Source organism: Nycticebus coucang, chromosome 8, assembly GCF_027406575.1.
Source record: "Nycticebus coucang isolate mNycCou1 chromosome 8, mNycCou1.pri, whole genome shotgun sequence".
NCBI classification, from domain to species: Eukaryota; Metazoa; Chordata; class Mammalia; order Primates; family Lorisidae; genus Nycticebus; species Nycticebus coucang.
In genome coordinates, this window is record NC_069787.1 from 18,773,465 (window position 1) to 18,792,939 (window position 19,475).

Consider the following 19,475-nt stretch of genomic DNA (forward strand, 5'->3'; position numbering starts at 1 on the left):
AAATCATAGCTATGTATATTAATGCGATCATGGGGCACCATACACTGGTTTTTAGACCATCTGACACATTTTTATCACACTGGTTAACATAACCTTCCTGGCATTTTCTTAGTTATTGTGTTAAGACATTTACATTCTACATTTACTAAGTTTCACATATACCCTTGTAAGATGCACCGCAGGTGTAATCCCACCAATCACCCTCCCTCTGCCCATCTCCCCCCTCCCTCCCCTCCCTTTCCCTCTTCCCCCTATTCTTAGGTTATAACTGGGTTATAGCTTTCATGTGAAAGCCATGAATTAGTTTCATAGTAGGGCTGAGTACATTGGATACTTCTTCCATTCTTGAGATACTTTACTAAGAAGAATATGTTCCAGCTCCATCCATGTAAACATGAAAGAGGTAAGATTCTACCTTAGGTCCCCCACACACACACAAACACACCTTAGTTTTATTAGGAAAAGTTTTTCCTGTTGGACAGGTATTTACGCAGAAATTCAGAAGATAAAATCAGTACACCAAAAGGCAAGGTAAAAATTCCTTCCTATCAGAAAGCGCAGGTATTCAGGCACAGATTTAGGAAGATGGATGTGTTTAAGCCACAGAAAAAGACTAGAATTCCTAGTGAGCCAGGCACAGAACGACATGGATGATAATTTGTTCCAGGACAGAAGCAAAGGAGAGGAAAAGAAGTGAACTGTGGTGTTTTGAACTCATGTCCAAAAATCCATTAATACTCCTCCTTCCAAAAGATGATGTTTAATTCCCCTTTGTGGGGAGTAGGTCAGAAGATAGTGACTTATAACAAACAGAATGTTGTGGAAATGACAATGGTGACTCCAGTAACAAGGCACTGTGGCTTCCTCTTGCCTCTGGATCATTTGTTCTGTTGGAAAGCATGGACCATATCATGAAGATACTCAATCAGCCGCATAGAAGCTCCATGTGGTAATGAACAGGGGTATCCCACCAACAGCTACCCATGTATGTGCCAACCATGTAGGTGACTGAGCCACCTTGAGCTTCAACAAATGCTCCCCCGAGTGACACATGACTGCCCCTTCCTGAATCGGAACCACCCTGCTGAGCTGCTCCCAAATACTTACATGCAACAGTAAATATTTGTTAATATTTTATAGAGGGGAAGAAGAGTATGAGAATGACCCTCACATTCCTTTAATGGCTCCACCCTTCAAATATTAACTTTCTGGTGAGCTGCACGGGTAGGGGATGGGAGGTGTATAGGAAGGTCTTCAGTTGTCCTATCTAAGGAGGAATTACGCTCTCACCTTTGAAACACTGAGCTTATTAAAATAGCAATAGATAGCTAAAAACAGAAACAAGATTGTATAAAGAGCAAAAATAAAAAGATACTTCAAATAATGGTAAAAATAAGGCTCTGAAACCAAGGAAACAACAAATTGTGTTTTTAAGAGTCAACTGGGGGTGGCGCCTGTGGCTCAAGGAGTAGAGCGCCAGTCCCATATGCCGGAGGTGGTGTGTTCAAACCCAGCCCCGGCCAAAAACAACAACAACAACAAAAAAAAAAAAAAAAAGAGTCAACTGGGCTCTCTAAGACTTCAAGAATGGTTTCTGTGCTAAATCTCCCATTACTAAAGACACAACTACTCAGAATTCTGTCAAAACACTATGTCATAAAAGGTCTCTAGTCATAATACCATTATATGCCAGGCTCTCCATGTCAGGGGTTAGCCTGGCCATGTTATGGTGTTGATGCTTGACACTCTGGATGTGGAGAGATAAGTAGTAAGATGAGCTACAGATTTACCACTTAGCTTCGGAACATCATTCAATTAAATCGTAAAGGCAACAATACGTCGGGCGTATTTGTTATGTGTCTTTGCCCCAAATGGATTTAGACTACCATTTACATAGCAGATGAGTTTAAATATATAAAAAAACATTTACATATATGAAAAATAATATAAAAAGTAATCACACAAAAATGATTATTACCAGGGTAAAGCTGATATATCATCTTGATGCGTTGTAGCATCCATTTGGGCGGGGGAGGGGGGAGCTGAAAGATGTCTCTACATTAGCATTTTTCAGAATGCGGATGTATAACTGATGCAGAATAATTTCTAGATTGTAAAGAGATAAGGCGTCAAATAATACTGACTTGCTTAAAACTCACCGATTACAGTAAAACTAAAGTCTCAGCATCAGCATGTCTTTAAAATCTCCCCAATATTTGGCAGCCTTATTTCTGTGGTGAAGTACCTGGGCTCAGCCTCTTGAGTCTTCTGAGGACAAACTAGTTTTTAATATGTTTATTTCCACAGTATTTCTTCTTAAGAATTTTTTAAATTTATAACAAGTGATAATACCACGATAAGTTTCTTTTAGGTAAAAAAAATGTGTAGTTTACAAAAAAATTAGAGTGTACAGTTTGAATAAATGTAGATGATAACCAACTTTTGGGAAACCTTAACCAAGAAAATATACTTGGCATTCATTTCAGTATTTCACTTACACAGAACCTGAAATCCTGAGAGAGAGAGAGAGTGATTTCATCAAAGTCATATGACTAGAAGATAGAACTATGGTTCTAAACTCCTTGGGTTTCCATTACATTAAAAAAGGGGGGGGCGGAGGCAGGCACAGTGGCTCACACCTGTAATCCTAGCACTCTGGGAGGCCTAAGGTGGGTAGATTGCTTAAACTCAGGAATTTGAGACCAGCATGAACAAAAGCAAGACCCCATTTCCTCTTAAAAATTGAAAAAATCAGCCAGGCATCCCAGTAGGCACCTGTAGTCCCAGCTACTCAGGAGGGTGAGGCAGGAGGATCCCTTGAGCCCAGGAGTTTGAGGTTGCTGTGAGCTTTGATGATGCAACAGCACTCTACCTCGAATGACAGAGTGATACTATGTCTCAAAAGAAAAAAAAAAAAGGTAACAACTAAATTTCAAAAGTTATCTCTAATCACTGTATAGAACACACACAGTTACTTTTAAATTTATCTGCTGCATTTAAGATCAAGCTTAAATAATATGAAATCCATAATCAGTTATGAAATATAACTGAAATTCTATTTTCCTTCCTTCATCTTAAATGCTACAGAAATGAGCAAGTAGCTGAAATGTAAGGGAAATATAAGAAACCTGGAGTATCAGCTTCAGATTTGGTTATGTCTACTTAGATAAATATTATATTAAAACCAAAGTTTTTGTGCAAATATCACAACACTGGGGAAAAAAGTGTTCCCAAAGAGGGTGACCATGAACTCTGCTGAAGATAAAAAAGAGGATGGGGAGAATGTATTTTTACATGACAATTTTTATTTTGTGAAGATCATATTTGCCCATCTTATCACTTGTTCATAACTTCTTAAATTCTTTAGAGAATATTCCATCAAGCTCTGGCAAAAATTGTTGACCCTGACAAATCACGACTATATATTTTTTATTTACTCTTTTGCTCATAGAAGCTATTTATTTTGGTTTCGATTTGTTCTTTGAATTATCATAATTCCCATGGTGGGATGGAATTTTTTCCCTATGAACAAGTCTTTATTAGAGAATCTTACACTCTCCTGTAGAGAAACACAGAAGATGGTGTAAATGAAATATAGGCCACAAATGAACATATTAGCCCAGTGAATCTTAAACACATCAAAACTTTACTCATTTCAACTTAGAGCTAAACAGTTGGGATTTGAAGGCATACTGAAAGATAATTAGGTCTGTATTCTAAGCTAAAATATTAGACTGAGAAACCAGGGGAGGAGGAGGGTGGGAAAAAGAATATACCCAGAGTAGGTCAGAGGGGGAGAGAATGACGATTACCACTGGGGGTGGAGAGAAAAGAAGGTAACAATTTAAAGCCGTAAAATGTTGAGTCCTGGAGGATAGATGTCACCTTGGATAGAAAGCAGAAATAACCAGATCATGGTTTCCGTTACAGAAATAAGCAACTTTGTGAGGTGACACGGATATCTGAGGCTGATGCCAACTAGGACACAGTAGACGGAGGATGCCTGGGGCTGGCAAAACCACATTTGTGTGACCTCCAGCCACTTACTTAATCCAATTTATTTGCCCCATCTGTAACACAGAGGTGACAATATTAGCCATGATAGAGCTGCTCTGAGTCCAGTATACATTATATATTATATTTAAAGTATTCAGCAGAGAAGAAGAGGACAGTAATTATTGTTATTAACTTTATCATTACCACCATTAGTGATGAAAAAGTTGCCTAGGACACTAAGTCATGTTTTGATATTAAGAAGCATAAAATAATAGTTGCTCATAGTTAATGGTAAGATATTAAATAGTAATACAGTAATTTTCCTCCCTTTCTAAAATTCCCTAATTCAAATACAGTAGAACCTCCATAGTTGGTCACCTCCTTACATTGACATGCACATCTACCTTTCAGTAGAGTAGACCTAGTTCCTCATGTTGACCACCTCCAAATGTTGTTACAGTCACATGGGTGGTCAACTTAAAGAAGATCTACTGTATTAACAATAGAGTTGGTAAAAACACAGAAAAAATGCTTATATACATTACTTATCAATGGCTATGCAGAAAACAGACAAGATTGATTCTGGGATTACACTTAGATAAGAAAATAGCCATCTATCTTTTTTTCTTTTAGTTGTTGGGGATTCAATGATGGTACAAAGAACCAGGTTACATTGATTGCATTTGTTAAATAAAGACCCTCCTATAATTGTGTCCCGCCCCCAAAAGGTGTGCCACACACCGTGACCCTCCACCCTCTGCCTCCTTCCCTTCTCCGCTCTTCCCTTCCTCCAGCCCACACCAGGTACTAGGTCATTAAGTGTCCTCATATCAGAATTGAGTACCTAGGGTTCTTGCTTCTCCATTCTTGTGATGCTTTACTAAGAATAATGTGTTCCACTTCCATCCAGGTTAATACAACAGATGTAAAGTCTCCATCTTTTTTAATGGCTGAATAGTATTCCAGGATATACATATACCAGAGCTTATTAATCCATTCCTGGATTGGTGGGCATTTAGACTGTTTCCACATTTTGGTGATTGTAAATTGAGGTGCGATACACAGTCTAGTGCAAGTGACCTTATGGTAAAAGCATTTTTTTTCCTTCTGGGTAGATGCCCAGTAATAGGATTGCAGGATCAAATGGGAGGTCTAGTTTGAGCTCTTTGAGGGTTCTTCATACTTCCTTCCTCTTTCTGGCTGGGTATGGTGGCTCATTCCTGTAATCCTAGCACTCTGGGAGGCTGAGGCGGATGGATCCATTAAGTTCAGGAGGGAGATCAAGACCAGCCTGAGCAAAAGCAAGACCCCCATCTATACTAAAAATAGAAAAACTAGCCAGGTGGTGTGGCGGGCATCTGCAGTTCCAGCTACTTGGGAGGCTGAGACAACAGGATCACTTGAGCCCAAGGTAGTCCCAGCTACTTGGGAGGCTGACGCAAAAAGGATCACTTAAGCCCGAGGCTTTGAGGTTGCTGTGAGCTTTGACACCACAGCATTCTCCCCAGGGTGACAGAGTGAGATTCTGTCTCAAAAAAAAAAAAAAAAAAAAAAAAAGAGAGAGAGAGAGAATGAAGGAAACTGTGACCTGCTCCCTTCTTAGTCAACTTCGTAACAAAACTAAACACCATCACTTCTGATCTTCTGGGACCTGATTTTAACCATGACAGAAATGCCAGAAGGCAGGCCTGCTTGTGGCATTCTCTCTTTCTTACCCATTACCACTATTTTCTTTTTTCTTTATTGCTTTGTGTAATTTAGGACCCAATGAAGGAAAAGAGGATGAAGGTGTTTTGGTTGCATTCAAAGAAGGCCATGCCCTTTAATTATTAATAAATAATTGCAACAGACATTATTACCAAGTCCTGACTGTTCACCAGTCACTGTGCTAACTAGTCACTTATTCAAGCTCAACTCAGCAACTACACCTAAAGGTAGGTTTTCTTCTTATTGACACAAACATCTGTACATATTTATGGGGTACATGTGATATTTTATTGCATGCATAGGATTGTAATGATCATGTCAGGGTATTTGGGTTATCCATCACCTGGAGTATTTATCATTTCTACATGTTAGGATCATTTCAAGTTTTCTCTTCTAGGTATTTTGAGATACCACATCCAGAATTTTTCCTTTTTTCTTTTATTTTCTCTTCTCTCCCCTTTCCCTCCCCTCCCCTCCTCTCTTTTCTTTCTTCTCTCTTTATTTTCTTTTGGTAGAGATAGAGAGGTTGGGGAGGTTTTGCTATCTTACTCAGGCTAGTCCCAAACTTATGGCCTCAAGTAATTCTCCTGCCTCTGCCTTCTAGATGTTCTGAGATAACAGGCATGAGCTACCACACCCAAGTAGATAATTTGAAATATATATTATTGCTGCTATGGAATATTAAAGCTTATACATTCTAATTGTTTGTTCATACTCACTGTCCAAACTCCCTTCATCTCTACCCATGCATCCTTCTCTGCCGCTAGTATCAGTCTTTCTACTCTCTAAAACATAAGTTTTGAGGTTCTTGAAACCAGATTTTTCTCAAGAACTATGATCTTATTCACAATAGGCTATACTAAGGCAGTGGCTTCTGATATTGTAACACTATGGTTCACTGAAAGAAACACTGTATTTTTCTTGTATTTCTCACTTACATTCAGCAGAACACATGTGTTTGAAACAAATTGTCTTGGCCCACAAGATTATGAACTCCTTAAATCCATAGACTAAATCATAAATATCTTGATATGCCCAATATCTATCACTACATATAAGACTATAGTACCTTTTAAGTTAAGATGTGACTCTTGTAAACAACAGATATCTGGTCTGAGTTTTTGTATCCAGTCAGCTAACCTATGTCTCTTTAGAGGACAGTTTAAGCCATTCACATTAATGGAGATTATTGATAAATTTGGTGAAATTTTGGGTATCAAGTTTTTCAAAAGTCCGGTGGACGAATTTAATCTTTTTGCCATTGTAGAAGTTGGAGTTTGATCAGGAGTTTCTGAGTGAGTTTACGTTTGTAGTAGAGGATTGGGTTGATCATTACGGAGGATAGGTCTGAGAATATCCTGAAGAGCTGGTTTGGTTGTGGCAAATTTCTTCAACATATGAATGTCGTTAAAGTATTTAATTTCTCCATCATAGATGAAACTCAGTTTAGCTGGGTACAAGATCCGGGGTTGAAAGTTATTTTGCTTTAGGAGATTAAAAGTCGATGACCACCCTCTTCTGGCTTGAAAAGTTTCCCAGCTACTTACTGTTATTTAATCTTCGACAAGCCAATTAAAAGCATCCAGGGGGAAAAGATTCCCTATTTAACAAATGGTGCTGGGTGAACTGGCTAGCAACCTGTAGAAGACTGAAACTGGATCCACACCTTTCACCACTAACCAAGATAGACTCTTACTGGATTAAAGACCTAAACTTAAGACATGAAACTATAAAAATACTAGAAGAGAGTGCAGGGAAAACCCTTGAAGAAATTGGGTTGGGTAATTTTTTTTATGAGAAGGACCCCCCACGCGATTGAAGCAGCTTCAAAAATACACTTTTGGGACTTGATCAAACTAAAAAGTTTCTGCACAGCCAAGAACACAGTAAGTAAAGCAAGCAAACAGCCCACAGAATGGGAGAAGATATTTGCTGGTTATGTCTCTGACAAAGGTTTAATAACAAGAATCCACAGAGAACTCAAACGCATTAGCAAGAAAAGAACAAGGGATACCATCACAGGCTGGGCAAGAGAATTGAAAAGAAACTTCTCCGAAGAAGACAGGCGAGCGGCCTTCAGACATATGAAAAAATGCTCATCATTTTTAATCATCAGAGAAATGCAAATCAAAACTACTTTGAGATATCATCTAACTCCAGTGAGACTAGCCTATATCACAAAATCTCAAGACCAGAGATGTTGGCGTGGATGTGGAGAAAAGGGAACACTTTTGCACTGCTGGTAGGAATGCAAACTAATACATTCCTTTTGGAAAGATATATGGAGAACACTTAGAGATCTAAAAATAGATCTCCCATTCAATCCTGTAATTCCTCTGCTGGGCATATACCCAGAAGACCAAAAACCACACCATAACAAAGATATTTGTACCAGAATCTTTATTGCAGCCCTATTCATAATTGCTAAGTCATGGAAGAAACCCAAGTGCCCAATGATCCACGAATGGATTAACAAATTGTGGTATATGTACACCATGGAATACTATGCACCCTTGAAGAAAGATGGAGACCTCACCTCCTTCATGTTTATGGATGGAGCTGGAACATATTCTTCTCAGTAAAGTGTCTCAAGAATGGAAGAAAAAATATCCAATGTATTTACCCTTACTATGAAACTAACTTAGGACCTTCACATGAAGCTATAACCAAGTTTCAACCTAAGAACAGGGAGAAGGGGGAGAGCGTGAGGAGGGAGGGGGGATGTGGGTGGAGGGAGGGAAGGGGATTGAAAGGATCACACATGCAGTGCATCTTACAAGGGTACATGTGAGCCTTGGCAAATGTGGAATGTAAATGTCTTGACAAAGGAACTAGGATAGTGCCAGGAGGGCTATGTCAACTAATGAGATGAAAATGTGTCAAATATCCTATGAAACAAGTGTATGGTGCCCCATGATGATATTGATGTACACAGCTATGATTTAATAAAAAAAAAAAAGTAAAAAAAAATAAATAAAATAAAAAAATAAAAAAAAGACTATAGTAGATGCTTAATAAATTGTTATCAAACGAATGAATAAAGTAATAAATGAAGAGTATATAAATATTTTCCAAGGAATCAAAAATTCTAAAGTAATCTCTTCTAAACAATATTATATGCCACTATACCAAGATGAGAAAGCATTATTAGCAAAGTTCCCTAAAGCTACCGTCTGAAAACTGTTGATAAAACCATCAAAATTGACTAAAATACTTTCAAAAATAAAGTTTGTGGCCATTTAGATGAGTAGACTTTAGAGATGTCATGATGTAATAAGGAAACAATTATCAAGTCTAAATCAGGAAAAATTATTAGTCTGTTGATAAAAGTAAATCAAATGTTCTCAATATCCGATTCTTGCTCTGAAAGCAGTTAGCTATGTGAACTTGGGCAAATAAATTAGTCTCTTACTGAATTAATCTTCAGTTTTCTCATCCTCCCAAAGACAGGCTGGACTGGATGAGATCACAACTTTGACAACCTGTGAATCTCCCACAATGGAAGGAACATGTTTACTGCAATGGACTGTTATGTTAACCATTGGCCAGATCTTCAAAACTCCTTAGAAAAGAATAAAGCGAATCATTCTGCTCTATCTCAAGTTTATCTTGAGTTGTTTGTTTTGACAGTAGTTTCACTACAACAAGAGGAATGTATTTCTAGTTATGTGAATTTTTTTCTGGTATAGATGTCACATATGTGCAAGCAACACAGTTGAAACCAGGGAGTTTCCATGGATTTTAGTTCCTTTTTACTTAAGTAGGCCAAACAACATACACTTTGCTGCATTCACATCTTTTAAATCTATTTAACAATATTCTTTCTTCAGATACTCCTCCTCCATGAAGCCTCCTTCCTTTTTTGCATCAGAGCTATTTTTAAAGCATTGGTCTTGGACAGAACTCCCAGGTAAGGCAAAGTTTAATCACCGCCTCACTATAGATTTTTAATTTTGACACTAGGTACAGACAGGTGGGAAATGAAAAGATATTCTGCTTCCCAGGGATGCCAACCTGGACTAAAATTAAAGATAGGAGAAGTCAGTCTTTGTCCTGCCTCTTCAAGATGACTCTCACAGCAAAGATGCCCTCCTTCCCCACAGGAAGTCTCCCATCTTCTACCCTAGGGTGGAATCTAGTATCGCAGCTCAGGTAAATTAATTTCAGAGAGTTTGCTCTTTGAGCAAAGTTTGTGCTTTATTCCTTTTCTCTTATTAAAGAAGTTGGACTTGGAGGGAGTGTAGGGTAGAGATAAGGAATCCTTCTCCTCCTCACCCCCCGTGACTACAGAACACACAATTGGGAGGCTCTGTAATAGAGCATTGCAAAGAGAGACTGGGATTAGAGTTTGGGAAGTTTGGAATCTGATTATGCCCACCAATTATCTGTGTGACTTTGGGAAAATCAAAGAACTTGTATATAAAAATGAGATTGCTGGGCTAGATCTATAATGTTCTAATAGTGTTTATCACATACGAGGAAAGTTGGCTCTGAATAACTGGCTTCCTGACAGAAGATGGTATTTCAGGAGATAGTAAGACTTCTTTTTGTTCTAATCAGAGAAGATTTGATTTTTTTTTTTTTCTTTAAGAGATACAATGTGTGAGGGCTGTCCAGAAAGTATCCAGCCATGCATGCCTTTATTTTTCATGTTGCGTGGCTGGATACTTTCCAGACAGCCCTCGTACACATCATACAATTCAATCTTTGAAAATGTACGGTTAAGTTGTTTTTAGTATATTCACAACATTGTGAAAGCCTCACCACTATCTTAATTCCAAAATATTTTCATCACCCTAAAAAGAAACCACATATACGCTAAGAGTCCCTTCATCTTTACACTCTCCCACCCCCTGCTCTGCACAAACAGTAATCTAATTTTTGTCTCTAGGGATTTGTCTCTTCTGGACATTCCCTATGCATGGAACAATACAATATGTGGCCGTTGTGTCTGGCTTCATTCACTTAACACAATATGTTTAGAGTGAATCCATACTGTACTATCAATTACTTCATTTCTTTTTATGACTGAATAATACGCCATTGTATGGGTCTAGCACATTCTGTTTATTCATTCCTCAATGATGAGGGTGTGGATCATTCACACTCTTTGGCTATTATAAATAATACTGGTATGAACATATGTGTACAAATTACTGCCATTTTGGTCAATGTAATTTGCAAGTTCTCTGGAAAAAGCTTTGCAAGAAATAAGTCTTTCACCTTCACTCTTTCACTGTGTTTTTCTGGATATAAACTTTGGCATCCTTTCCTCTATGAGGGATTCTCAGAGAGTTGTGATAAAGAAAATATTTAACCCATTACTGAGTCAACACCCTAGCAAATTTACCTATATATTTCTCACCTCTAAACCTGTCCTATATTCCACTTCCCAATCCACCCACCTCAGCTTCCCAGAATGTTAGGATTACAGGCATGATCCACCAGGCCCTGCCTAACCCACTTTTTGACCTGGCAATCTCATTTTTAGGCATTTACCCAAGGAAAAAGAGACATTTTATAAAAAAGACACTTGCATTATAATGTTTATGGCAGCATAATTCACAATTAAAAACACGTGGAAACAACCCAAGTACCTATCAATAAATGTGTGGATTAATAGATTTGGTATATGTACACCATGGAATACTATTCAGCCATAAAAAGATGGCAATCTAGTATTTTTTGTAATAATCTGAGTGGAATCGGAGACCATTCTCTTAGGAAATATTTCAAGAATGGAAAAACAAACACATGTACTTAACGCTGAATTAGAATTAGTAAATCAATACTTAGGTACATATAAGGAAGTAAAACTCAAAGGAAATGAAGTACGTTGAGCAGGGGACAAGCGGTAGGGTAAATTCACACCTAACTGGTACAATCCATATATTGTGGGTAACTTATATAACTTTGAATTGAAATGTACAAAAGAAAAATATGTAACCACAATGTGTGTGCCCCTGTACTATTCTGAAATAAACAGGAAAAAAAAATTAAAGTGAAAAGAAACAAGACAAAACTAATCTATTATGTTTTATGTAACCAAATATTTCCACATCAACATATAATCAATACAAAAATTACTCATGAGGTATTTTGCATTCAATACCCTAGGGCAGAGATATGGACCCAGAAAGGAAGGTGATGTGAAGATGGAGGCGGAGAAGTGTGACATCTACCATCCAAACAGCAGCAAAGATTGCTGCCACCACCCGGAAGCCAGGAAGGGGATGGCAGCACTCTATCCGGAGGGAGCACAGCCCTGCTGACAACTTGATTTCAGACTTTTAGCCTCAAGAGCTGTAAGGCAATACATTTCTGTTGTTTTAAGCCACCCAGGTCATGGCAATTTGTTACCACAGCCCTAGGAAACCATTACAATTCAGATTTTGGCAATTCAGTTGGTACTAGCCACTTACCAAGTGCTCAATAGCTACCCATGGCTAATTTCTGCACAGTTTAAAAACCTTCACAGGAGCCTTCTTTTGTGGCCATTTTCCAAACTTTCCTTGAGAAATGGAAACCTTGAAAATAATTCTTAATTCAGATCTGAAGAGATGAGCCCTTTCCCTTGGAATCAACTGTTTCCAAAACAAAATAATGTTACCTTCCTTAAGGTAGAGTATTCTTGATTACTTTATAAAGACACAAAGCAACCTGGCAATCCACTAGGGGTTCTGCAAAATATGAAAACATTTTTCTTTATTCTCTCTAAGTGCAGAACTTGCACATAATAACATGTATATTACTGTTTACCAAAATGATGAGTAATTGTGCTCTATTTGTAGGCTCAAGGGATGCTTTTCTTTTCATCTATCCAAAGATTCTATAACATACTTCTATTTCTCTTCAAAATAAAAGAAATATCATTTTTTTCTGCATTCATTACATTGTAAAAGAGAAATAGGGCACAGGCCAATATCACACTTGGTGGTGGTTCACAGGCAATGAAACAAGGCTTCTCAGAAAAATTAAATTATTTCAATACTCAGGACACCTCTTCAATATAAAAATGCTTCCTTTTATATCACCAGGTATTCACATGGTGCTCTGAAAGCCAGGCTGACTAGGGTAAAATGGTAGCAAATAAACCAGGAGAAAAACAACCTCTTGGATTATGAATAGGAAGCCTAGGATCTAGCTTTGCCATTAGTGTCAGCTATACAACCTGAGCATATTATTTAGCTCTCAGATTCTCAGATGTAAATTGGGATAATGACAATTTTTGCCTGACTTGTCTTTCAAGAGTGTTTAGTGTACTTTTCAACCTTTCCTGAGCATCAGAATCTCCTGAAGGGTTATTAAAACACAGACAAGCCCACCTACAGAGATTCTAATTCTCTAAGATCAGGGCTGGGACCCAAGAATTTTCATTTCTAATAAATTACCAGGTGATACAACCATTGGGTCACAGTTTTTATAAAATGGTTGCCTTTAAGAAGACAAGGACTCTATTTCAATAGATGTAGCATAACATTAAAAAGCCCACGCTTTAGAGGGGGGCAGACCCAGTTCAAATGTGTTGCCTAGGTTTCTTAGGTTTCTTCATATAACCCCTCATCTATGAAATGAGAACTGTATGTCTCTCAGAGGGTTGTTGAAAGTTTAAACAGCACAGTACATATGCAAATGTGGTGCTTTCTCTGGCATATAAATGCCCAATGAATTCTTTTATTTATTTATTTATTTTTCAGTTTTTGCCCGGGGCTGGGTTTGAACCCACCACCTCCGGCCTCTGGGGCCAGCACCCGACTCCTTTGAGCCACAGGCACCGACTATGAATTCTTACTCTCTCTCTTTTTTTTTTTGGGTGAGACAGAGTCTCACTATATCGCCCTTGGTAGAACCCTGTGGCATGACAGCTCACATCAACCTCAAACTCTTTGGGCTTAAGCAATTCTCTTGCCTCAGACTCCCAAGTGGCTGGGATAATGGCACAGCCACAACCCCTGGCTGTTTTTTTGTTGCAGTTGTCATTGTTGTTTAGCAGGCCCCTGCCAGGTTCAAACCCACCAGCCTCACTGCATGTGGCCGGCGTGATAACCACTGTGCTACAGGCGCTGAGCCCTCTTACTATTATTATAGAAGTTGTCCCTAACAGAAGCCCTAACTTGTTTCTTAAATAGAATGCTCAGCAAATATTTTATAGTCTGACAAGAGCTAATAAACAAATCAAGAGCATCATTAAGGTAGGGGGGAGCATGGGCGGCGCCTGTGGCTCAGTGAGTAGGGCGCCGGTCCCATATGCCGGAGGTGGCGGGTTCAAACCCAGCCCCGGCCAAAAACCACAAAAAAAAAAAAAAAAAGGTAGGGGGGAGCCGCGTCATCGTTCAATGAAGTTCTCCATACAGTGAAATGGAGAAGACGGGTTAAGAGTGGGGAACAATGCCGCAGATGTTACCAATATTCCCCAGCATATTTCATCATGAGGACATCAGAGGCTTCTATGTGTTCTTTTCTTTATATTAGTCATTGTTGTTGTAAAATGCCTTTTAAAAATCTTTCCTCATTTTGAACTACTAGATCCTTCTCTGTTTGGAACTCCTGAACCTTTTATATCTTGATGAATTTCTGGGAGCCCCCTCAAAGAAACTTCCCCAGTTCCAGGACCCGAGGTGGATGTCACCAAATGACACCTGTCTTAGGCAGATCATAAATGTTCTGGCTGTCATCAAGAAGAAAATAAATGATGTTCACTGGTTTTCTGCTGCTGCTAATATTATTAACAGCAACTGATACTTAGTCTGCATACTAACAAGACAGACACCTTCCTGGGTGCTCTACACACATGTACACATGCACAAAGTTTAACCAATTTAGGTATTTAATATTTATAGGTATTTTTATTATATCCCCATTTTATAGATGGGGTGAAATTTCAAAAAGGCAGGAAAAGGGAAAAAGATGTGCTACACACTCTGCGATACAATCTTCAGCCACTGAAGAATGCCCAAAACTCATGTCCTATGAAACTGATACCAGCATCACCATCCTTATCAATCCCATAACAGTAACTATGTTAACTTAGAACTAAGCTATAGTCTTAGGGACCCACACTGGCAGGTCCTCAATCCTGCGTTAAAAGACTCAATGAATAATAGCTAACATTAATCAGCGTTTGCTAAGTTTCATCCAAGTGCAAAGAATATATACATGATGTCAATCTTCACACAGACTCTAATGAAGTAAGTACAGTTATTTTCCCCATTTTACAGACAGAAGAAATAGCAACCCATGACTTAGGGGGTATGACATGCCTCGATCACACATGTCAGAAGTGGCAGGCCTTTCTGTGTAATGTTGGAGTCCACGTTCTCCACCATGAGCCCTGCTGTGTCCCCAGGTGGCATTTCCGGCATGGTATACCGTCTGCCAGACTATTTGTGCACCTGCCATCCACCCTCAAGCTTTGGAGCAGCATCATTGATCCCACAGTTCAACAGAGAATTATCACACCTTGATATTAAGTCCATATAATTTTTATGAATGGATTAATAAACAGTGGTATATGTACACTATGGAACACTATTCTGCCATAAAAAGATGAAGATTTTACATGGACAGAGTTGGAGAACATTCTACTTAGTAAAGTATTACAAGAATGGAAAAGCAAGTATCCAAAGAACTCCATCATAATATGAAACAAGCAAATGAACAAATACACACCCACACACAAGAAAAACACAATTAGACTCAAGTGGGGAGAAGGGAAGGTGGGAGAGGGAATAGGGGAAGAGGGACGAGAATTGGTGTGTTCTTACCTAATAGGCACAAGGTAAGGTATGTGCCACATCGCCTGGGTGAAGGGCATAACTACAACTTGGACTCTACCTAACAAACACAAACAATGCAACCTAATCGTCTGTACCCTCATATTAATCTTTAAGAACAAAAAAGGTACGTATAATGTTTAGATTTTCACTTGGCTGTTTTTCTTCCCTCTATCATTTGTTTTTCTTGGATACAATATGTCCTAGACACTATCAGTAAGGAAGTCTTGTTTGTGGTTAGGATATTCAGTGTGGCTGAGCAAATCTAAGGAGCCATTAACGATTTTGCTTCAGGAGAGGTCTTAAATTGAGTATCTCTAATAACTTTGGTTTGTATGCCTGTTACTATATAGCCTGCCTACAGGGATATAAGCTCACTACCAGTTTCTCTACTTACCACAACATCCTTATTACTGATTAATATTTTCCCCGGGAAATGGATTTAAATACTAAATTGATGCTGAAAAGAAGTTTCTCATTTGCTATTTATTATTTTCGAGGCATACATCTCCCATTCTTTTCCTTAATTTTCACCAAGGAAGTCAGTGTATTTTAATATGGTTATTAGCCCTCTTCTTGGCTAAATCTACCACTGGGGCTTCATTTCACAGCCATGGTTATGAGAGAATACACAGGAAAGGGAAAATCCATGTTTTGGCCTCAGTCAGCGTGATTGCAAAAGCACTGGCAGTCCAGTTTCTTAGAAAGAGAAACAATAAAGGTAGAGGTCACTATAGGACTGTTTTTTGCAGTAAATAAATGAAAATTGGCATTGACTCAACTCCTTTTTGGTCTTAATTGAATATTTGCTACTTTTGCAAGAACAGAGGCAGAACTAGGTTTGATATCTGTCTAGAACTCTGGAGTATTTGAATGTTGCCTGTTTTTCTGTTTATTCTGGGGAAAAATTATGAGAGTATTAAGAATTGAAATATCTCTGAGTACACAGTGAGGTCAAGCCCTGAAACTAACTTCTGTGTGCCTCCATCCTGGTGGAGACACATATGTGGGCATTACAAAAAAGGGAAGATGTTTGAGGGCTGTTCCTGAGCTTTGCTGAAAAATTTTGATTAAGTGGGCAAATTGTGTGCATTTGGTTCTATCATCATCAACAACAAATACTGGGAGGTTATATTATGTATCTGTGCTTTCAAACCCCTAGAATAAGCCCAAAGCAGATAGCCTACTTCAGACTTAGTGCTAAGAGAATTCCTGAGCCTGATATGTCACCTGAAGACCAATGAGCACTGAGTGTTCTGATTGCAGGCACTAGTCTTTTGTTTGAATTTCTTTTTTTTTCTTTTGTAGATTCATCCTGTGATTGACCATTCCATCCAGGGCTGCTTCTTGTTCCACTTTTCATGAACACTCACTAACCTCAGAATGTCTCCTATGAATTATAAAGGACCTTTTCTCCACTGTTCACCCTCCAGATGCACCAGCAACAACAGCACAGATATTACAAAATCAACATGTATTTGAAGAGGATGCACTTTCTCAAAAAGAGATAATTGCTGAAGTTGGTAAACTGCACCACAGAAATGGGAATAAATTTAGCCTCCATAAAACCAAGATCAATTGAGAATGCGTCAGGCATACATTTTTGCTCTCATTCACAGAGAGCTTTTAAATGTCTTCACGCCTTTTGCTGCACATGAACATATGGACCAGCCATTTTATTCTTTCTTTCAAATGCTGCCAATGTGAACAGAATCAGTAACACATGGTAAGGCATACGACCTATGTGAAATTTCATATTATTTGAATAAAATTCCAGGCTTGGCTCTAACCCCATCAGCATATATGTCTGCCTTTCTAACCATGTGTATAGCTAGAATTATAATTTTTTTACACTTGAAAGGACTTTAGAAACCATCTGTTCAACCCCCTCTTTATATAGAGGTGTAAACTCAATTTCAGAGAGGCAAAACCTACTTGTTCAATATCTAGTTAATAATAAAACTCAGTAATAGTAAAAAGAGTAAAACTATCCAGCTGCAGGGCCCAGATAATGTTTATGGACATAATTACACAGCAGTTTGTGTACCTGTCTATATGCCAGCTCACACAGCATGTATGGATGTATATGTTAAAGCTGTGTTACTGTTGGGTTTCTTCCTGACTACGCTAGGTGCTGCCTCTCTGCTGTTAATTGATGTGTGCATGTCTTGGTGTGGACTCTCTCACAAGCAGAAGCTGAGAGAAGGACTTCAGAGCAATTAAGTTTATTTGATCCTAAGAAGCAAAAGTAAAGAACTAAAATATAGAAAGAGCTACAGTGAGCAACTGGGACTCATCCTATTAAGGACTCCTAAGAAACTATGTCCAACGTGCCTAAGAATTGTCTTGCTTTAGAACAAGACACTGAGGCATTTATTTACTGATTCTCATAACCCAGTGGGTGGGGACTATCCCCAAGGATGGGGTTTACTTCTCATAATTCCCCTTGCTGGTGGACTCATAAGAAATCCCCGTAGCAGAAAAATACAGAAATACAGTCTACTCCAGCTGTATTTAAAAGTCAGAAATGGACAAGGAGGTTTTGCACTCAGAGTATCTGATATAGCGCTCAAGGCACAAAACAAATTTTAAAACTTTAGATATTTATATCTAATTAAAAAAAAAAAACCTGGGCGGCGCCTGTGGCTCAGTCGGTAGGGCGCCGGCCCCATATACCGAGGGTGGCGCGTTCAAACCCGGCCCCGGCCAAACTGCAACCAAAAAATAGCTGGGCGTTGTGGCAGGCGCCTGTAGTCCCAGCTGCTCGGGAGGCTGAGGCAAGAGAATTGCTTAAGCCCAGGAGTTGGAGGTTGCTATGAGCTGTGTGACGCCATAGCACTCTACCGAGGGCGATAAATTGAGACTCTGTTTCTACAAAAAAAAAAACCTACATGGATTAGCCTCATAGGTGGCTACTTCACTGAGTTAGCATAAAGGTGACTATAGAATATTCTGGGTCCACTGTATCTTGAAGATCTGTTCTCTTTCACTAATGACTGAGCAGGAAGCAGCATTCATTCATTCATTTATGCAACATCTATTTACTAATGGTACTATGTACCTGGCATTTTCCAGAAGCTGGGGATATAGCACTGACCCAAAACAAAACAAAACAAAACAAAATAAAAACAAAAAAATCTGCCTTCACAGAGCTAACGGTCATATGGGCAAAGACCTTTTATATAATAACAAGTAAGGAACATATGTCATTATTCAGATATTGAAAAGAGTTCTGGTGAAAAATTGAGTAGTAAGAAACATATAAGATGTTGTTGAAAAGGAATATTGCTATTTTAATTTATGCACTGAGGTTAGGAAAAGCCTGGCCAACTGGATGACATTTGAGCACAGATCTATAGAAGTTACAGGGTGAGTTATGGGGATATTTGAGGCAAGTGTATTCATGACAAAAGGCAGAGTTTCTATAAAGGCCCTAAGTTTAAATGTACTTGACATCATTTCTGGCTTATTTTTATTTTTTTATTGATGTATAACAGATATACACATTTTCAGATTTTATGTGATAATTTAATATATTTATATAATTTGTATACATCAAATCAGTATAATTGTGATAGCCATCACTTCAAGATTTTGTCTTTTCCTTATGCTAGAAATATTTGAATTTTTCTCTTCTAGCTATTATATAAGAAATCAAACATTTATTATAAACCAAACATTTGAAATAAACTTTGCAAAGTGGTAGACTAGGAACTGTATCTAGCCTGTAGACCATTTAAAAAATAATAATACTTTGAATGTTATTCAGTATCATTATGGCAATGGGAAAGAATTAGAAGATTTTGCATAAGAATCTTAAAAAACTGGGAGACGTGAAACACAGAATTAGGACAGGGCACTGTGGTGGGACATGTTTTCTCTAGCGTAGCACTCACCAGCCTGCAGAGATAAGGGCATAATCAACAAAGCAGAGAGACAACCTTCAGAAGGGGAGAAGCCAATCACATGCTCTGAATCTGACAAAGGGCTAATAGCCAG